Source organism: Gobio gobio (assembly GCF_949357685.1).
Source record: "Gobio gobio genome assembly, chromosome: 5".
NCBI classification, from domain to species: Eukaryota; Metazoa; Chordata; class Actinopteri; order Cypriniformes; family Gobionidae; genus Gobio; species Gobio gobio.
Window position 1 is genome coordinate 57,489,788 of NC_137101.1, and position 21,238 is coordinate 57,511,025.

Here is a 21,238-nt window from a genome sequence, read left to right on the forward strand (position 1 = left end):
CTAGAAAATTTGAATTCTCTTGGTAAGTGAAGTGATTAAATCCTCAACTACGGAACTTTTCTTGTGTTTAACAATCAGATGCGTTATATTATGTCCAGTAGTGCATAAAAGATGCATAGAAGCTAATCCTCTGTTTAAAACGGAGGTATATAGAGTGAATTAGTCAAAATAACTAATGTTCAAGTTTTAAAACCATTTTAAGCAGTTAAAAGTGTTGTTTTCATGTCTTTTTGTCGTGTATTTGAGTTATGTGAAATGGTGGGTGGTGACGCACATGTGATACGAGCAAACTGGGCCTAAGCGCGCCATTTTAAAAATGCTCTTAGCATGTCTATGCAATTTCGATGTGTTAATATTAAATGAACATGGAGTTAAATATGTTAAAATGTTGTTAATTCACAGATTAGCTGCAGTGATGATGTATATCTTGAACAGAGTTGTCTAACTGTATTTTTGGCCTTGTCTTTTGCAAGGTTGGGTTTTTTTTTTTTTCTTTCTTTCCTTTGCTCTCCTTTTCCCGTTTCTACTCTTCTATTCTGCTATTTTCCTAATCACTTCCTGAGTCGGATGCTGCACGTTTGATGGACACTAGACGAACTCAAAGAGGATTTTGAACCTGTGTTGTCCCTGCTTCACTCCGAGAGTAACTCTTGCAAGCAGGAACTGGCGAGCCATGCCCATATAAGGATCGAGCTACGAGAACCAAGAAACTGAGTGGTATGATTGTGCACACGTTTTTTCCTTCGCTTTTCTGACCTGAACTGTGTTGCTCAGAACTAAGTTGCGGAAGAAGGATCTCGTGTAAACAGCATCGAACGTGAGCTGAACTCCAGTGAAACCCTAATCCACATTGGGACGGTATTGTGAGCATTAAGATTGATCCATTGTGATTTATTGTCTACTGATTTTCCACTTTTAATTTCACTGTCCTTTTGTTTTATATTTTGTTTTTTTTATATATATTTTGTTTCATTTTATTTCTGTTGTTGTTCTCTGAAGAGCCAGAGTGAAAGAGTATTTCAAGTGTAATTTGGGGTAAATTGTATTCATACTCAAATCCAAAGCTGTTCTTTATATTAATTAAGCTAATTAGAAACAAATTGAATTAATAGGTGAAATAAGATTCAGTTAATTTTATTAGCTTGAACCTAAAAAATAAATAAATATATAAATAATAAGTAAACTAAATAGAAATTTAAATATATAAGGATTATAAGAATACATTCATTCCTATATTTATTTTATTATCCATTACCCCCTTTTGGTCATTATTTTTTTCTTTTCTTTATTGTTTCTGATGTATTGAACCTCTGATATTATCATCATTATTATTATTGCATTGTTATCTTACTAATACAACTTGCCTGTTTCTAATGCAGCCAGTGTTGTCGTCATTCCTTCTACCATTGTTGCTGACACAGTCTCTTGAGCGAATCTGATTCTTCTGATCGCTGGTCCAAATTTAGAGATAGTGTATTCCTTTTCTGCTCATTTCCGTTATTCACTGTTTGGGAGGGAGGGTCGTACCTGTGCCGCGACGCGCGTTACAGAAAGTTGGCGAGCCAGCCAGGAGACTGTTGCTTAGCAACAAGGACGGTGGTAGGAAAGGCAGAAAATTAGACCATTTGAAAAAAAACAAAACAAGGTGCTGACTTTACATCGCAATAATGGAAATCATAGAGAGAGAAAACGTGAACGTGGATAATGCGCTTATAATCAAAGGTCTCACGTTTACTGAGACAGATAGCGAGCTAAAGACATTCTTGCAAAAGTATGGATCAATTAGACACAATTTGATAATTGATGACCAAACTTCTGAGTTCCATCACCATGGTATTGTAGAATATGAACACGGCACTCCAATGCTGAATTTAACACCCTTGCTACCCTTAACCCTGGGAAGCCTCTCAGACCCGAGTGTTATATTCCAAGTACGAACTCTGGCTAGCGTCTGTAAACAGACCGCTAGTAGTAAGGTCACTGAAGAGTATCTTGAAACATTGAAGGCCGTTGCTAGGGGAAGTGGGAAGCCTTTCTCAGATGTGCTTCAGGGGGAGTTAGAAAAACTTCAGGAAGCCCACTCCGCTAACCATACTCCAGAAAGAGCACAAAATGCAAGCTTTGATTCTCAGAGTGTAGAAGCGATCGTTCCAGAACCTGTGTTTTGTTCCCCGATGCTCTTGTCGACCTCTGCTGGAACATTAGAAATGCGTACCCCAGAATCAAAAGACCCAACCGAGAGACGGGAGGTCTCTATAGCCTTCCCAAATCCAGAAACCGTTGTTGATGGTGTTACCGTGACTACTAACCCTACTTTTGCTGCGAGCATTGCTGACCCACCGGGTATTCAGAGAATGGTAGTAGAGCACATAGTGAAGACGGCTGATGCCACTATGGTACAGCAAACCTCAGTTCGACTTAGGGTTTTCTCAGGGAGGAGCCCGCGTCCTCCAAATGAACCTGATTTTGATACATGGCGAGCAAGTGTAGATCTCCTGTTAAGTGACCCGTCGGTTTCAGACTTGCATAGAGCGCGAAGGATCTTAGATAGCTTGTTGCCTCCAGCTGCAGACGTAGTAAAGCACGTACGACCCCCAGCTTTGCCGGCGGTATATCTTGAGTTGCTGGAGTCAGTCTATGGCTCTGTAGAGGATGGTGATGAACTGTTAGCCAAGTTCATGGGCACTTTACAGAATCAGGGAGAAAAGTCGTCAGACTTCTTGCATCGGTTGCACGTTATTTTGAGTACAACGATTAGGAGGGGAGGCATTGCGGAGAGAGATCACGATCGTTGCCTCTTGAAACAGTTCATGAGAGGATGTTGGGAAGATGGTCTCATAACCAGCCTTCAGTTAGGAAGGAGGGAGGCTCACCCACCCACCTTTGCAGAGTTAGTTGTATTAATCCGAACAGAGGAGAGTAAGCATGCCTCCAAAGAAGAACGCATGAAAAGGTACCTTGGGTTGTCAAAAGCTCCTAATACCTACCCGAGACCACGAATTGCCACTCAGCAAGTCTCAGCTTGTTCACATGAGATACCAAATTCTGACACATTTGAAACTGACCGCCTTAGGGCACAACTTGCTGAAGTACAGGCCCAAGTTGCCACTTTAGGTCAACCCCCAGGCCAGAAACGCTTGAGTGGGTGCTCTGAGAAGGCAGAGTTGAGCACTTTAAGGAAAGTAGTGGAAGAGTTGCGCACTCAGGTAGCCAATATGAAAGCATCCATGGCCCAAGAAGTGAGACATGAAAATTCAGATGATTCAGAAATCATTAAGCTGCGACAACAAGTTGCTGAGCTGCAGGCTCAGAGTGTTGCTCAAAAGAGTTATAGAGAGTACTCCCGTGAGACTGCTAATCCCAGAGATTTTCCACCTCAGAATGTGTTAGACAGAGACACTGGTAAAAGTGCTAGAAGGGGCCAGCCAATGACCAATCGGCCTCGCCCTGGATATTGTTTCAGATGCGGAGAGGACGGGCATTTGGCCGTTGCTTGTGATAATGCTGCGAACCCCGCAAAGGTTGAGGAGAAGAGGCGTAAGTTGAGGGAGCAACAGGCTCAATGGGACTCGCTGCGTGGTCATTCCTCTTTGGCTTTAAACTAAGGGAAGTCTCTGTAGCAGGGCATACAGAGACGAGGTGTAAAAGCATCCGCCCTAAATGTTATAGGCAAGAGCCTGTCACTAGCAGCTGTCACAAGGCACCGCTAAAAAGTCTGCCCAAGGGATTAGTAGGAGTTAAGTGCACTGCGCAGATCATTATTGATGGAAAAGAAGTGGATTGCCTCCTAGACACAGGGTCCCAGGTTACCACAGTTCCCCAATCGTTCTACGAGGCACATTTGTCTGATTACCCGCTGAAGTCGTTAGAAAATTTGTTGGAAGTGGAGGGAGCCAATGGGCAAACCGTACCATACTTGGGGTACACTGAACTGACTTTAAAGTTTCCTAGAGAGTTTGTAGGCATTGAAGTCGAGGTCCCCACGTTAGCTTTAATAGTTCCCGATCTAAAGAGTCTGTCGCAAGTTCTTGTCGGAACCAACTCCCTGGACGTGCTTTACAGCCATTGCATTAAGGAAAAAGAGAGTAGCCCTCGTTCGAGCCTCCACGGATATCAGGCAGTGCTTAAAGTCCTTGAGGCAAGGTGGAGGCAAACTAGCAGTGAAACATTGGGACAGGTGAAGCTGGTAGGGAATTTTCATGAAATTGTGCCTGCCGGGAGCACAGTAGTTCTGAATGGATACGTTCAGCTTCGGGAACCCTGTATGGAGAAGTGGGTAATTCTTGAGCCACCTTCAGCTCCATTTCCAAGCGGCCTCATGGTTGCGAGCTGTGTGCACACATTGCCTTCTAAACGCTCCTCTCAGCTGTCAGTTCTGCTTAAAAATAGTACTCAGACAGACTTGACTATCCCTCCTAAAGCCGTATTGGCTGAGATCCATGCTATACAGAGCATTATAGAGAAAACAGCCCAGGATTCTAGCAAAGTTGAGTCACCAGCACATAACCATGCCAATCTTACCCTTGATTTCGGAGACTCTCCCTTGTCATCAGACTGGAAAGAGAGGATATCAAAATTGTTGAACTCCATGCCTGAAGTCTTCTCCCTGCACGACCTTGACTACGGCCACACTGAGAGAATCAAACATCAGATAAAGTTGAATGATGAAACACCGTTCAAACACAGAGCCCGACCTATCCATCCCCAAGACGTTGACGCTGTGAGAAAACACCTTCAGGAACTATTAGAGGCTGGTGTAATCCGTGAGTCTGAGTCCCCTTTTTCTTCGCCCATAGTGGTAGTCCGGAAGAAAGATGGTTCGGTACGGCTCTGTATCGACTTTCGGAAGTTGAATTCCCAGACGATCAAAGACGCATACGCTCTGCCCAATCTGGAAGACGTCTTTTCTGTACTCACAGGCTCAAAGTGGTTCTCGGTGCTTGATTTAAAGTCTGGGTTCTACCAAATTGAGATGGATGAGGTTGATAAGTGCAAGACTGCTTTCGTATGTCCTCTTGGATTCTGGGAATTCAATAGAATGCCCCAGGGAATTACGAATGCGCCAAGTACGTTCCAAAGATTGATGGAGCGGTGCATGGGTGATCTTCACCGGAAACAGGTACTTGTCTTTGTTGACGACCTCATCGTTTTTTCAAAGACTCTAGAAGAGCATGAATCCCGGTTGTTGCAAGTTCTTAATCGACTTAAGGAGTACGGGCTGAAATTGTCACCCGAAAAATTTCGGTTCTTCCAGACATCAGTGAGGTATCTGGGCCATATAGTCTCACAATATGGGGTAGAAACTGACCCGGCGAAAGTTGAGGCCTTAAAGACTTGGCCGAGACCGACAAACCTAAAAGAGTTGAGGTCCTTTTTAGGTTTTGCTGGGTACTACCGGAGATTTGTGCGTGATTACTCCAAGATCACTAAACCTCTCACCGACCTTACGGCAGGATATCCTCCACTCCGAAAGAGTAGTAATAGGAAACAGAAGGGTGCAGAATACTTCAACCCCAAAGAAGAGTTTGGTGATCGATGGACTCCAGATTGTCAGAGTGCTTTTGACTTTATAATTGGCAAGCTTACATCTGCGCCTGTTTTGGGTTTTGCTAACCCCAAGTGTCCCTACATACTTCACACTGACGCCAGCACCACCGGGCTTGGTGCAGCTTTATATCAGGAGCAGGAGGGGCAAATGTGTGTCATAGCCTTTGCCAGTAGAGGATTGACCAAAGGAGAAAGTAGGTACCCTGCCCACAAACTAGAGTTTTTGGCCCTAAAATGGGCAGTCACCTCCAAATTTAGCGACTACCTCTACGGTGCAGAATTTACTGTCATAACGGATAGCAATCCCTTGACGTACATTCTAACTTCAGCCAAGCTTGATGCCACCAGTTACCGTTGGTTGTCTAGTTTGTCAACGTATACTTTTAAGCTCCAATATAGGGCTGGGAGTCAAAACCAAGACGCAGACGGGCTTTCCCGGCGTCCACATGGTGAGCCTTTGGATGATCTCATTTCTCAGAAAGAAAGAGAACGGATCAAGCAGTTTACACTTCACCACCTGGTGGAGCCTGAAACTGGGTCTGAGGTTCTCATGGCGGATGTGGTTAATGCCATTTGTCAGAGGCATCAGGTGATTGGTTTGCCCGGCTTGGCACACTCTCCAGTTACCTTGGTTGAATCCCTCACTCATAGCGTTGATGCTTTGCCGAATGAGTTTCAACACGAGGTTGAGCATGGTCTTCCTGATCTCTCTAACATCTCAGAGGCCACGTTAGCAGAACGGCAAGAAAAAGATCCAGAGCTTGAAGTAGTAATTGAATGGATGAAGAACGGGACTAGGCCAGGTACTCTGAGGGGTCAGCCACCCGATATGGTATTGTGGTTGAGGGAGTGGAGTCGACTTGAACTGAGGAATGGGGTGCTGTATAGGAGGAAACAAGAACAAGGGGCTCTTCATTATCAATTAGTGCTACCAGCTAGGCTAAGGGAGATAGTGTTGCGCAGCCTCCACGATGATATGGGGCACTTGGGTATTGAGAGGACCCTGGACTTAGTGAGGTCCAGGTTCTTCTGGCCTAAAATGTCTCAAACGGTTGAAAAAAAGATCAAAACTTGTGAACGCTGCGTACGCAGAAAAACGCCTCCAGACAGAGCCGCTCCTCTGGTTAACATTCAAACCAGTAGGCCTTTGGAGTTGGTCTGTATAGACTTTTTGTCGTTAGAACCGGACCACAGCAATACCAAGAACATATTAGTCATCACCGACCATTTCACGAAGTACGCCGTTGCGATACCGACCCAGAACCAAACAGCTCGTACGGTCGCAAAATGTCTGTGGGAAAATTTCTTGGTACATTATGGGTTTCCTGAGAAGCTGCATAGTGACCAAAGGCCCGATTTCGAATCCCACACAATCAAGGAATTGTGTCATGTTGCGGGTATTCAAAAGACTCGTACCACACCTTACCACCCTAGAGGCAACCCGGTAGAACGTTTCAACCGGACGCTTCTCCAAATGTTAGTAACTTTGGAGAATGAGAAAAAGTCCAAGTGGAAAGAATTTGTAAAGCCCTTAGTACACGCATACAATTGTACGCGCAACGATACAACTGGGTATGCTCCTTATGAGCTTATGTTTGGGCGGCTGCCTCGCTTGCCAGTGGATTTGGCTTTCGGATTGCCAATAGAACCTCCTGCGAAATCCCACTCTCAGTACGTGAAAGATTTAAAAGACCGGTTGCGAGAGAGCTACGAGATAGCTAAGAGGAACGCTGCTAAGTTAGCAGAGCGTAACAAAAGAAGGTTTGATGAACGTGTAGTTGCTTCTACCTTGGAGGAGGGTGATAGAGTTCTCGTGCGTAATGTTAGGTTGCGGGGGAAGCATAAGCTCGCTGACAAGTGGGAGCAAGGTGTCCAAGTAGTAGTTAAGAGAGCGGGAGATCTACCAGTGTACACGGTTCGGCCAGTTGGACAGAGTGGCCCTCTCAGGACGTTGCATCGTGATTTGTTGTTGCCCTGTGGATTTTTGCAGTCAGATCAACATGAGCACCAGCCTAAGCGGAGAGTTTGCAGGCCTAGGACTAGAGCTTGTACAAATAATGAGTTACAAGAGCCAGAGTCTTTGTGTGAGGGCTCCGGGTCTGATGATGATCAGTTTCTTAGTCCTCTGTTTAGGGATAGGCCGAAATTTGAAACTCGAGTTTTAGTGAATCCTGAGCCATTACCTTGCCCAAGACCCCAGAGCGTCAAAATTGACCTACCTGTTGTAGAGAGTTTACCTACCTGTAGATTTTCAGAGGAGAGCCTTGAAGAACCTGTAAAGAAAATCTTACCTGATTGCAGACATGTAGAGGAAAGCTTACCTGAGTCAGGTGGAGTAGGAACGTCTTCAGATGAGTTAGAGATAGGTCACGTCGATACAGGATCGGATCTCTGCTCTGAATCAGTAGGTGAGTCACCTGCTCAAGAGACTGAGATAGAAGCATGTTGTGAGGGTGAGAACAGGAGTAGAGAGAGTCCAGTTCTGAGCGAAACTGTGAATGCTGTAGGTGATCAGAGTGAACAAGTGAATGACACTGAGTTTGAGCAAGGAGTGTTTCCCAGGCGTTCACAAAGGGATAGACAGCCTGCAAAAAGACTTGAGTATCCCCAATTGGGAAACCCTCTTACCGTGGTGATTCAATCTCTGTTGCAAGGTCTGAGTGCTGCATTCAGCACTTCTTTAGAGGCAGATGTTGCTTCTGCTGATATTGTGCCTGTGGTTGTAACTCAACCCCAAAAATATGCAGATGCAGCGGGACGTGCATGTATTCAGGAGGGGAGGGTGTAACCCACGTTACCAAGAGCCCTGTTAATATAAAATATAAAAGGGAATAAAAACTAGCACTCAAATATGTGAAGTCAGTACTTTATTTTAATAGCAATTGAGAAATAGAAAAATGAATAAATAAAAAAAAATTAAAATAAAATTCATTTGAAAAGTTGATGTTTAAATAAAACAGTGCAGTTTAGACCAATGAGGAGAGTGTAGATTTAGCCCCGCCCTATGATCGGGACTTTGCGGGAGAGATGTACGAGAGAGAATGCTCGATGCATGAGAGAAGCTGCAGTTCCAACGCGGTCCTGTAAAAGAAAGGAGAAACAGAGTTAAAAAAAAACACATAAATTAGTGAGTGTGTCAAGAGAAACAGATTTTGAGTGTGCATTGAATGTCGTCAGTCGATCGTCACGGCTGGTGCTAGTTCAACTGTTTATGAGGAGAGAGAAACTTCCAGAGGTTGGAGTTTTGCCTGATTAGAAACTTCATAACTAGAAAATTTGAATTCTCTTGGTAAGTGAAGTGATTAAATCCTCAACTACGGAACTTTTCTTGTGTTTAACAATCAGATGCGTTATATTATGTCCAGTAGTGCATAAAAGATGCATAGAAGCTAATCCTCTGTTTAAAACGGAGGTATATAGAGTGAATTAGTCAAAATAACTAATGTTCAAGTTTAAAAACCATTTTAAGCAGTTAAAAGTGTTGTTTTAATGTCTTTGTGTCGTGTATTTGAGTTATGTGAAATGGTGGGTGGTGACGCACATGTGATAAGAGCAAACTGGGCCTAAGCGCGCCATTTTAAAAATGCTCTTAGCATGTCTATGCAATTTCGATGTGTTAATATTAAATGAACATGGAGTTAAATATGTTAAAATGTTGTTAATTCACAGATTAGCTGCAGTGATGATGTATATCTTGAACAGAGTTGTCTAACTGTATTTTTGGCCTTGTCTTTTGCAAGGTTGGGTTTTTTTTTTTTTCCTTTCTTTCCTTTGCTCTCCTTTTCCCGTTTCTACTCTTCTATTCTGCTATTTTCCTAATCACTTCCTGAGTCGGATGCTGCACGTTTGATGGACACTAGACGAACTCAAAGAGGATTTTGAACCTGTGTTGTCCCTGCTTCACTCCGAGAGTAACTCTTGCAAGCAGGAACTGGCGAGCCATGCCCATATAAGGATCGAGCTACGAGAACCAAGAAACTGAGTGGTATGATTGTGCACACGTTTTTTCCTTCGCTTTTCTGACCTGAACTGTGTTGCTCAGAACTAAGTTGCGGAAGAAGGATCTCGTGTAAACAGCATTGAACGTGAGCTGAACTCCAGTGAAACCCTAATCCACATTGGGACGGTATTGTGAGCATTAAGATTGATCCATTGTGATTTATTGTCTACTGATTTTCCACTTTTAATTTCACTGTCCTTTTGTTTTATATTTTGTTTTTTTTATATATATTTTGTTTCATTTTATTTCTGTTGTTGTTCTCTGAAGAGCCAGAGTGAAAGAGTATTTCAAGTGTAATTTGGGGTAAATTGTATTCATACTCAAATCCAAAGTTGTTCTTTATATTAATTAAGCTAATTAGAAACAAATTGAATTAATAGGTGAAATAAGATTCAGTTAATTTTATTAGCTTGAACCTAAATAGGTCAAAAATTAAATAAATATATAAATAATAAGTAAACTAAATAGAAATTTAAATATATAAGGATTATAAGAATACATTCATTCCTATATTTATTTTATTATCCATTACCCCCTTTTGGTCATTATTTTTTTCTTTTCTTTATTGTTTCTGATGTATTGAACCTCTGATATTATCATCATTATTATTATTGCATTGTTATCTTACTAATACAACTTGCCTGTTTCTAATGCAGCCAGTGTTGTTGTCATTCCTTCTACCATTGTTGCTGACACAGTCTCTTGAGCGAATCTGATTCTTCTGATCGCTGGTCCAAATTTAGAGATAGTGTATTCCTTTTCTGCTCATTTCCGTTATTCACTGTTTGGGAGGGAGGGTCGTACCTGTGCCGCGACGCGCGTTACAACAAGTTTTGGGAAGTCCCTAATAAAAGGTCTCATATTGTAACCTTTTTTTAATATTTTTTTTTTTTACGTTTTTATGTACTTATGAAGTTATATTTGCAGTTATAAGTATCAAGCACCAAGTAAATAGCGTTTTAAAAGTGCTTTTCTCAGTAGCTCTGCTAAAAACAGGTCGATTTTGGTCTGTCTAATTAATGTTCACGAGCCTTTCTTCTGATTTGCCGATTTGAAAGACACAAGCAGGCAGCCACAGGGAACAAGCTGTAGTGTGTGTGCAGTGACTGAAGGAGGAGCCTAGGCATTTGTGACATCTCAATGCAGGAATTCAAAACGGCTCGTTTTCAGGCACAGCTTCTAAATCTGTTCTAAATATAGGCAATGTGCGTTTGTCTGACAATCGTCAGTGTAGACACTTAGAAGGTAAATACATAGCACCTAGACCTTCATTATGATAAAATACAGAAAATGTCAATTTTGACAATGTGACCTTTAAGACAAAATTATCAGGTATATGGAGTTCATATCTTACCGGTGACCATGATTGATATTTTCTTTACTCTTTGTATTTGTTTTATAGGACACTTAAGATATGAACTCCATTTACCCGATTATTTTGTCTAAATTAGGGACTTACCAAAACTTGTGAACTCAAAATTAATTAAAATGAACTTTTCAGGAACTTTACCCAACACTGAATGAAAAGGTTAATCTAAATTAGAATTAATAAACAAAAACATAATACCAAATGTACCTTAACATATCTTTGAGCAAGATAATTGTGAAGATTTAACTTTTTCCTTAGGTTCCATCCACGAACATGGATAGTGATCATATCTGTGCGTGCTGAGGAAAAAAAATGAACATGTTCATTTTAAATATTGCACATATTTAACAATGACTTTAATTAAACCCAACGACTCACCAGATTTGGTCATATATTTTGTTGTCAATGCAGCACGAGACATAAATGAATTGACTGCTTCCACTTCCTCCCCAACAGTCAAACCTGCATTAGTAGGAAATATAAAAAATGTTAAGGAACAGATCCATCGGGGTACGAGTGGCACAGTGGTCAAAGTTGCTGCCGGGCAGAACAAATGATGTCATGATAGTCAGCAGTTCAAGCCTGACTATAGCTTCTCTGACTTTGCCAGGAACTCCAGCAGAAACAATGCAACATTTAACATACAAGCGTGAAGTGATAATGACACAACAACAGTACTAAGAGGGGCCCAAAAACATTATATACCATTGTAAATGTTAGCGATTTTCTTTAAAAGTGAAACTAAATTACGAGATGGACATTTAAAGGTAGGGTAGGTAGGATTTGGTTAAAAAACTTTTTTTCCAAATTTGTTTAAACTTTCTTTATATATCAATACATAATTAAAATGTAAGTACTCTGAAAAAGAAAGTATGTATGAGCTTTGTAATGAGTAATCTGAGATCATGTACACTCGTTCAGCAGAGAGGACCTCTCACGACTGTTTTAAAGACAGCTCATTATTTCCATTCACTCCACCTTCTCCCTTCTGGGCTCTTTCCAAAGCCACGCCCCCAAAACACATGAACGCGCTACGCCGACCGCGATCAGCTGAAAGACGCATTATTTACCTGAGACGAGCGGAGAAGAAGTGCATGTAGTGACATCATGTCAGAATCACATGTAATAAAAAAATCTAACTTTATCATTATGAATATAAACAAATAAGATGTGTTTTAGTACTCACTCTCAAGCTAGAATAACGATACTGGTAAAGTTTAAAATACACACACAACACAGTGTCTACGACACACACAGATACAAGATAAAAACATTGGTAGAGTATATAAAAACAAACCAAGGGCCGAAATAAACGTGCAGGTAAAGTTCCCGGTGAACATGGTAAAAGAGTTTAGACAGAGGGTAGTAGCTAAAGCTAACTTACTTCTAAAAAAAGTTCCTGGATGCGGTGTACTAGCTTTTACACATGCATTTTGTTATCTAAAGTTACATTTTTCGAAATTCAACACGACAGCGATCAACTTGAGCTAAGCATATTGAGTATTTATCATCTCTACTAATGGCTCGCTAAGTGTATAACATTGTAACTTTATGCTAAGTAATGTTATGTTAGCTATATTAGGCAGCTACGTGTGCTAGTGAGACATGCTTCATGAAAACATAAACCAAAAAAATGTATAATCAAAATGAAAGATTACCTGTCCAGCAGAAATACAGCCTCGTGAACTCCTCAAATCAAACGGGTGCGCCAGGGTTGCCAGGTTTTCACAACAAAATCTGCCCAATTGCTACTCAAAACTAGCCCAAAACAAGCCCAATCGCGTTTGGGGGGTAAAATATGTGTCTTTTTGGTAGGGCTGCCTGCTAAAATTCGCAAATCCCGAGGCAAAACATCACATAATTGTGGTCGCTTCAACCCGCGGACATGAAAAACAGCCCGAGGCAACAGTGTTTGAAGTAGCCCGACTTGGCAACACTGGGGTGCATGTGGGCAGATCCTGTAGCAAAAGCGGCGGTAGCCATGGTAGCGAGAGAGAGTGACAGGCGCCCAAGCCAATCACTTAATTCTGCCCGAACGAAAATAATGAGCGGTGTTTATTGCAGATTAAAAAGTCTAGAGTCACTCGATTTTTATACTCTCTTTTTCAGAGTACTTAAATTTTAATTATGTATTGACATATAAAGACAGTTTAAACAAATTTGGACAAAAGTGTTTTAGATCAGACTTACCTACCCCACCTTTAACCTGTCTATGAGAATAATCAAATGACAGGTTTATCAGTAGATACTCTAAAGCAGGGGTCTCAAACCGGTTCCACAGAGGGCCTAGTGTATGCTTGTTTTTGGTCTTTCCCTTCAATTAGTGACCAATTAAGATCCTAACCAATTAGTGACCTACTCAGTCTGGTACAAGGTAAAAGAGAAAACCTGCATACACTAAGCCCTCAATGGAACAGGTTAAACAAAATAAACAACTTGACTGTTATTTTAAGGATTATATCATTAATGACAAATTATAGTAATTCTCATTTTTTATAAAGGAAAATCATTGTATTATTTTTCTGTTTTCATAAATTACATACAAATGTATGTAAAATGACAGAAATAATCTGTAATAAAATATTTAGCTCATTGTATTAAAGGTTTATGTCCATACTAACAATTTAACATTATTCTTTGTAATTTTAAAGTAAATCTTATTAGTTTTATATTTACACTGTAAAAAATAAAAACCTAAAAAAAAAACGGTCAAATGACTGGCAGCTATGGCTGCCAAACAAAAAACGTAAAATTAAAGTAAAAAATCTTAAGTTAAAAAAACTTCACAGAAATTTACATTAAAAGTTTTATAGAAAACACTATTAAGATACTAATTAAGATATTTTACTTTAATTTTCTGTTTTACAGTTTAGGTGTAATTTTACATTCAAACTGTAATTCTGGATACAAATATAATAAACTATAAAGCAAACTAAATATCAAACAATAATTGTTTTTAAAGAGCACAAATCTGCACTGCTCTCCAGGTTGAAACTTCCAGGCCTCTGCCCACATCACAAAACACCACTTGACCAATTAATTAAATATAACAGCAAATAAAAAGAAATATACACATTTTCTAACTGTAGTTTAAAACAAGTTTTTTTTCTATGGTTGCAAGGCTATTTGCTGTCTTTCCGTGTTCTTTTGAGCGTGATTGGTCAATCTGAACGTCATCCAGAAACCTGGCCAATGACAGTGCGCGCCTTCAGTTTGAATTATACACCCGTTGTCGTTGGAGTGTCTCGCGGCTCGCGGGGACGTGGCGCGGCTTCTTCTAGTTCTAATCTGCAACAGGACTGCTTCGTCGGTCCATTAATGGCATTGCGTGGATCATTTTACATCTGAAAACACATCTGTTTACATCATTTTGATTGTGGGATGTCGACTGAGAAGGAAAAAACATGAATACGAAAACAGACTAAGCCAATGGCGGATAACAGACGGCAGAAGGTAACGTAAATCCCTTTATATTGTTTCTACTGCTCATCAAGATATAACGTTAGTGCATTAAAGTCATATGCTAATCGCGAATAACTTACATATTCTGTTTCTGTGTTTTGTTGTGTTGTAATATTGTTAAGATAGGGCTGGGTGTTATGGCGATCTGATGATACTGACTATTGTTAGTGATTTTGCAGTAAACGTTAACATTACCTTTTTATATCGCGGAATGTGAATATAGCGTATATAACGCAGCACTGACTGTACTAAACGTTTTTGACATTTTGACAAGGAAACATGAATGAATGTAGAATAATGAACGGGACATGCATGTGTTAAAATAAGCCTCTCTCAGACAGCATGCGATCCCGAAATCAATTATCTTTCTGTAAAATGCACACAGTTATCTCAGAAACCTTGTCATGTGAGGTATTCACTTGATTTAAACAGTCAGTTATGTCTACAGTAAAGTCAAACAGTTCAAGTTAACGTGGGGAATCCCGGATGCGTGTCATTCTGTGCATCCATTCTTAAAGGGGCTGCAGCTTTGTCATCATTTTAATAAAACAACAAAAGACTAGAGAAGACCTTCTGCTTCTTTAAGAATCAAGTGATATTAATTAATTGAATATCATACAGTGAAGACTTTTAAAGCAGTATTATTCTGTAGCATTTTAATAAAATATCCATCAAAATAAATATATTGTGATATCGTTATTGTGAAATAAAATTTCTCATGAATAATATGGTCATCATGCCCATCCCTACTGTCAGCGAGATTTAAGATCAAGCTTGTCATAAATGTAAAGGAGCTTTGTAATGAGTAATCTGAGATCATGTACACTCGTTCAGCAGAGAGGACAGGAAACCACCATCCTTGGACTCTGAAGAATTACAGGAAAACCAGGATTTTGGATCTACTGTGAAGTTTTTGTATGGACCTGGTGAGTATGTTTTGCAAGTCCATGTCCGTAAGTTGATAATTAATATTAATGTTTTATCAAACAAATTAATATTCATTTGTGTGTGTGCATGTTTCTTCCCCCCTCATGATCCAGAAGTTTTGTATCCATGATCCTGAAGAACTTTTACAGATGTTGACCCTGAATGTGTAAAAGGTAATCTTAAAAATGTTGTCATTATTTTAATGTTCTCTGTTTTGTCTGTAATGTAGACGCATGCATTTTCTGTGAAGTTGCTTTGAAACAATATGTATTGTGAAAAGCGCTATACAAATACATTTTAATTGAATTGTTTTACTTACTTTTATTGGCATTAACTATATATTATTCATGATTTATTTGGCAGGTTGCAAGATGTATTTTATTTTGTGAGACTTTGCTGAGGAAGTATTCTTTGGCTCAGTCTGAAAAGGCCCAGAAAAGAAACACTATGAAGAACATCACACAGAACCGTCAGAGAAAGAGACGGGTGGGTGATTCCGTGAAATCGGTGCCTTTTGCGTCCCTAACAAATAATCAGTTCTAAAGTTGCTTTAACAACAAATAAATGTGTCATTTAAAAAACGTATTATTACTATAGATCATATGCATCAATATAAGACCAAGTAAAAGCCAATAAAATATCATTTTAAATAATTAAAATCACATATTATATGCCATAGGTAAGGATTTTGGCCTGTCCCTTGCTAGGGTTGTTCTTTTTCAACAGGACTTCTCATTTGTAAAATGTTGGTAAAATTATAATTTTTTCACAGTTTTATATTGTCTCAAGTGTAATCTCATTGTTAAGCAATGGTTTTGACATAAATAAATGTTTTCTTAGAAATATAAGTCATTTTATCATTGTCCCCTAATTTCATATCAGTCCTGTTACTATCCCCAAAAACACCCTATAAAATAATGGTACAAACCAGAAGTGACATCATTTCAAGGAAGTGACATCATTTAGAAGAAGAGGATTTCACAGTATAAGCAAGGGTAAGTTTCTCTCTTCTTAAATGTACTATTTTTCATGTTTTATCAGGGTTGTTAGGGAGGGGTCGGCATACAACATCAGTCCTGTTACCATTTTTTAAGTGTACATATAAACAATTATTTATTAATCCTGATATTATCAATAAATAGAAGTAATAACCTTTCAGATTACATACCATGTGCTTTTCTGACCATGACCTGTTAGCTAGAAATTAGCATATTAGCATCAAATCATCAGTACTGTTACCATCAGTCCTATTACTTTCCCAGAGCAATAGGGAGCATAGATTCTAGCTCAGCTGCATAACTCAGGTATAGATGGTGTATTTGTTATTTGCAGGGGAAAACATTCAAATGCAATTTAAGGATTAGGACCACAACTCAGGGACACAGACATTTATAAAGGTTATTTTGTGTGTTATTGAGCTAAAACCAGCGACACATGAGTCAGCAGCATATGAGCATCGAGTACATGCTTAGTTACCATTGTTTGTTTATGCATCTGTTTTTTTATTTGTATTCTTATGCTCCTTACTTTACTGTCTTATTTGCATATAATTAACATCACTTTTGATTTGCTATACACTTTTACAGTTGTTAATAAAATGCCATTAACTGCAGCGGAGAAGCAACGGCGCTATCGCGCTCATAGAGACCAGGATCCAGAGAGGAGGGAACGGTATCTTCTATGGGAAAAAAAGAAGTATAAGAGAGACAGAGAACAAGGAAAGAAAAAAAGCATAGAAGAATGCAATGAGGTAGAAAAGGTGGTGAGGCGAAGGAGATGGAGAGCAGACCAGGCAAAGACCAGTGCAGCAAAGAAGGCTACTGCAGTTGCAGTCAACATCCTTTCCACACCACCAGAGAGTCCGGAGTCTGGTCACCAAGAAGTAGATTGCCAAGAACCAGGCCCTTCAAGGTTAGAATAGTAAAAAGATATGTAAAGTCTGCACAATATAAGCAGAAGGTAGTATTGAGTTGCACCATACAAGCAAATATAGGCAGTGGAATGAGGAGTAGGGAAGTCCATTCAAGAATAGACATGGAACAAGTACACCACACAAACATGTATACTAGTGGAATCTAACTGATTTATTCCTAAAGAGACTGACAAGCAATATTGGAGTAATTTTGTGTTATGTTTACATTTCAGACAACGTTGAGAGGGAAGGAAACGGTCAAAACAACACACAAAAAAAATAACTTCACTGCTGTCACGGCTGGAAAAAGAGCTGAAAAAGGAATTAGATTAGATTAGATTAGATTAAACTTTATTGTCATTACACAAGTACAAGTACAAGGCAACGAAATGCAGTTTAGGTCTAACCAGAAGTGCAATAGCAGCAAGTGCAGGATATACAACGTTTGCATAAGTGCAGGACATGGATATGTACTGAGTATATATAAATATATCTATAAATAGAGAGATGGTTATTACTATAAACAGAATTTACAGGTGAATATGTACAGTGAATAATATACAGATGGCTATTACTATAAACAGAATTTTACAGATAGAGGTATACAATGATATGTTAGGCTAAAATGAGGAATATGGCAGTGGATTAAGGTAGTGCAATAAATTATGGACAGAAGCTATCCGAAAAAAAAGTGTAAAAGTGCAGTGGAAAGCGATTGCATATTACGGTTAGAAGTACGGTGCAAAATGCAAATGTAAACAGTAGGTACTGTAAATAACAGTCGGCAGTGCAAATGAGCATAATCCAGTTAAGATATGGCAGTGTAAGATGCATATGTAAACAGTTGTTACTGTGATAAACAGTCGGTAGTGCAAATAACAAAGTGAAGGCAGATGTGAGGTAGGAGAGTTATCAGTTTATGAGGGAAGTGGATCAACGGGGGTTTGAGTTCAGTAAAGAGACAGCTCTGGGGGAAAAACTGTTCTTTAGTCTGCTGGTCCTGGTCCGGTGGATCCTGAAACGCCTGCCGGAGGGCAGGAGAGAAAACAGTCTGTGGGCTGGGTGAGAGGAGTCCTTGAGGATGCTGCGAGCTCGATGCAGACAGCGTTTCCTCTGGATGTGCTCGATGGCAGGCAGTGGAGTCCCTGTGATGCGCTGGGCAGTTTTCACCACTCGCTGCAGTGCCTTGCGCTCCGCAACAGAGCAGCTCCCATACCATACTGCCACACAGTTGGTCAGGATGCTTTCTATTGCGCAGCGATAGAAGTTCACCAGGATAGCCGAGGAGAGCTGATTCTTCCTCAGTGTCCTCAGGAAGAAGAGGCGCTGGTGAGCCTTCTTTACCAGGCTGGAGGTGTTGGTCGTCCACGACATGTCCGCCGAGATGTGGGTCCCCAGGAACTTGAAACTGGAGACACGCTCAACAGCCATTCCATTGATGTGGATGGTGTCGTGTGTGCCTCTTGACTCCTTCCTGAAGTCCACGATGAGCTCCTTCGTTTTGGTGGTGTTGAGGAGCAGGTTATTATCAGCGCACCATGTGGCCAGGTGCTGGATCTCCTCCCTGTAGGCGGTCTCATCGTTGTTGCTGATGAGACCAATCACCGTAGTGTCGTCCGCAAACTTGACGATGGAATTAGATCCATACACAGGCTTGCAGTCGGCGGTGAAGAGGGAGTAGAGAAACGGACTTAGCACACAGCCCTGTGGTACGCCAGTGTTGAGTGTGATGGATGTGGAGCAGGTGAATCCTGAACGAACATTCTGGGGTCTGTCAGTTAGGAAGTCCAAAATCCAGTTACACATTGAAGTGTTGATGCCCAGGTCTCCAAGTTTGGCTATTAACTTGGATGGGATGACAGTGTTGAATGCTGAGCTGAAGTCAACAAACAGCATGCGTGCATAAGTGTTCTTATTGTCCAGATGGGTGAGCACAGAGTGCAGTGCCATGGAAACGGCATCCTCTGTGCTCCTATTGCTGCGGTAGGCAAACTGGTGTGAGTCCAATGTGGATGGTAGAGAGTCTTTTAGGTGTTCCAGGACCAGCCGCTCAAAGCACTTCATAACGATGGGTGTGAGTGCTACAGGGCGGTAGTCATTAGGGCACCTCGGGTTAGAGTGTTTTGGCACTGGCACAATGGAAGTGCGTTTAAAGCATGTCGGTACAGCTGCTTGGGCAAGAGACAGGTTGAAAATGTCTGTAAAAACCCCAGCGAGCTGCTCCGCACATGCCCTGAGAACACGACCAGGGATGTTGTCTGGTCCAGCAGCCTTGTGCGCGCTGATCCGGCTCAGTGCCTTGCAGACATCTGTGGAGGAGAGTGTGATTGGTGGGTGGTCAGCTGAGGGTTTGAGCTTGGTGGCAGTTTCTCTGTTGTCTCTTTCAAAACGAGCGTAAAAGTAATTTAGCTCGTTCAGGAAGTTGACATCAGTGGCTGCGGGGGTGGAGTGGGTGGGTTTGTAGTCACTGATGGCCTGGATGCCCTGCCACATGCGTCGAGGGTCAGAGTTGGAAAAGTGACCCTCTATCTTTAGCTTGTAGCAGTGCTTGGCCTTTTTGATGCCCCTCTTCAGGTTAGCTCTGGATGTACTGTAGGCTTGTGCATCACCTGATCTGAAGGCAGTATTGCGTGACTTCAGCAGGAGTCGAACTTCCCTGTTCATCCAAGGCTTCTGATTAGGGTATGTGGTGATCTGTTTCTGGGTTGTAACACTGTCGATGGTGGTATTGATATGATCCAATACAGAGGAAGTGAATGAGTCAATGTCCGTGTGAGCGCCACTGGTGGCTTGAGAAGCAAACATACTCCAGTCTGTGTTTAGAAACCTTTCCTGGAGTGTGGAGTCTGCCCCCGCAGGCCACACCTTGATGGTCTTTACTGATGGCTTCACACGGTTGATGAGGGGTGAATATTTGGGTGATAGAAACAAAGAGAGGTGGTCTGACTGTCCCAGATGGGGGAGGGGTGTCGCAACGTAAGCGCCAGCCATGTTTGTGTAAACATGGTCTAAGGTTTTGTTTCCTCTGGTGTGGCAGGAAACATGCTGGTGAAACTTGGGTAGCACTGACTTTAGGTTTGAATGATTAAAGTCACCTGCAACAATAAACGCAGCTTCCGGGTGATCAGTCTGTTGTTTACTGATGGCTGCGTGAAGTTCTTTCATAGCAAGCTTGGCATCAGCATCCGGAGGAATATAGGCCGCAGTGATAATAGTGGAGGTGAACTCCCGTGGTAGATAAAACGGTCTACATTTAACCATGAGAAACTCCAGGTTAGCTGAACAATGACTCCCAACAATAGCAGAGTTTGTGCACCAAGCTTTGTTAATATAAATGCACAATCCACCCCCTCTGCTCTTCCCGGAGCCATCTAGTGTTCTATCCGCCCGGAGTGTGTGGCGTCCCGCTAGCTCAATAGCGGTGTCCGGTATTCCGCTGTTTAACCAGGTTTCAGTGAAGATTAGGACGTTACAGTTCAAAAGTTTCTTACTGTGTGTAATGCTGAGTCGAATCTCCTCCATTTTGTTCACTAGCGATCGTACATTGGCAAGGAAAATACTGGGTAAAGAGAGCCAGTGTGGTGTTAGCCTTAGCTTAGCTCTTAGACCTCCACGCTTACCACGCCTTTGTTTACGATCACAGCGCCGCCTTCTAGCACTTCCGCCCGGCCGGGCAGAGCGCATCGCCTCGGGCGTCCTAGCGATCTCAGGAAGGAGTTGAAGATTGTCCATAAAACTGTCGGAAATTCGCAAACCAATATCCAAAAGCTCACAACGGGTGTACGATGTAAAAGCACAACTGTTCTGTACGAACAGACCCGAGATGAACAAGAAAAATACCGCAAAATTGCAGAATCTGGAGAGACGCTGAGCCTCGCGATCTACTCGCGCCGCCATCTTGGTCAACAATCAACATCTCTGTACTGGTTGCTTGAGGAACCTCTTGTTCTGGGAGCGAGGTTGGATGTGACTTGAGAAGCCACACCAGGACTATCACAAATTGTATGTTCATCTAAAGCAG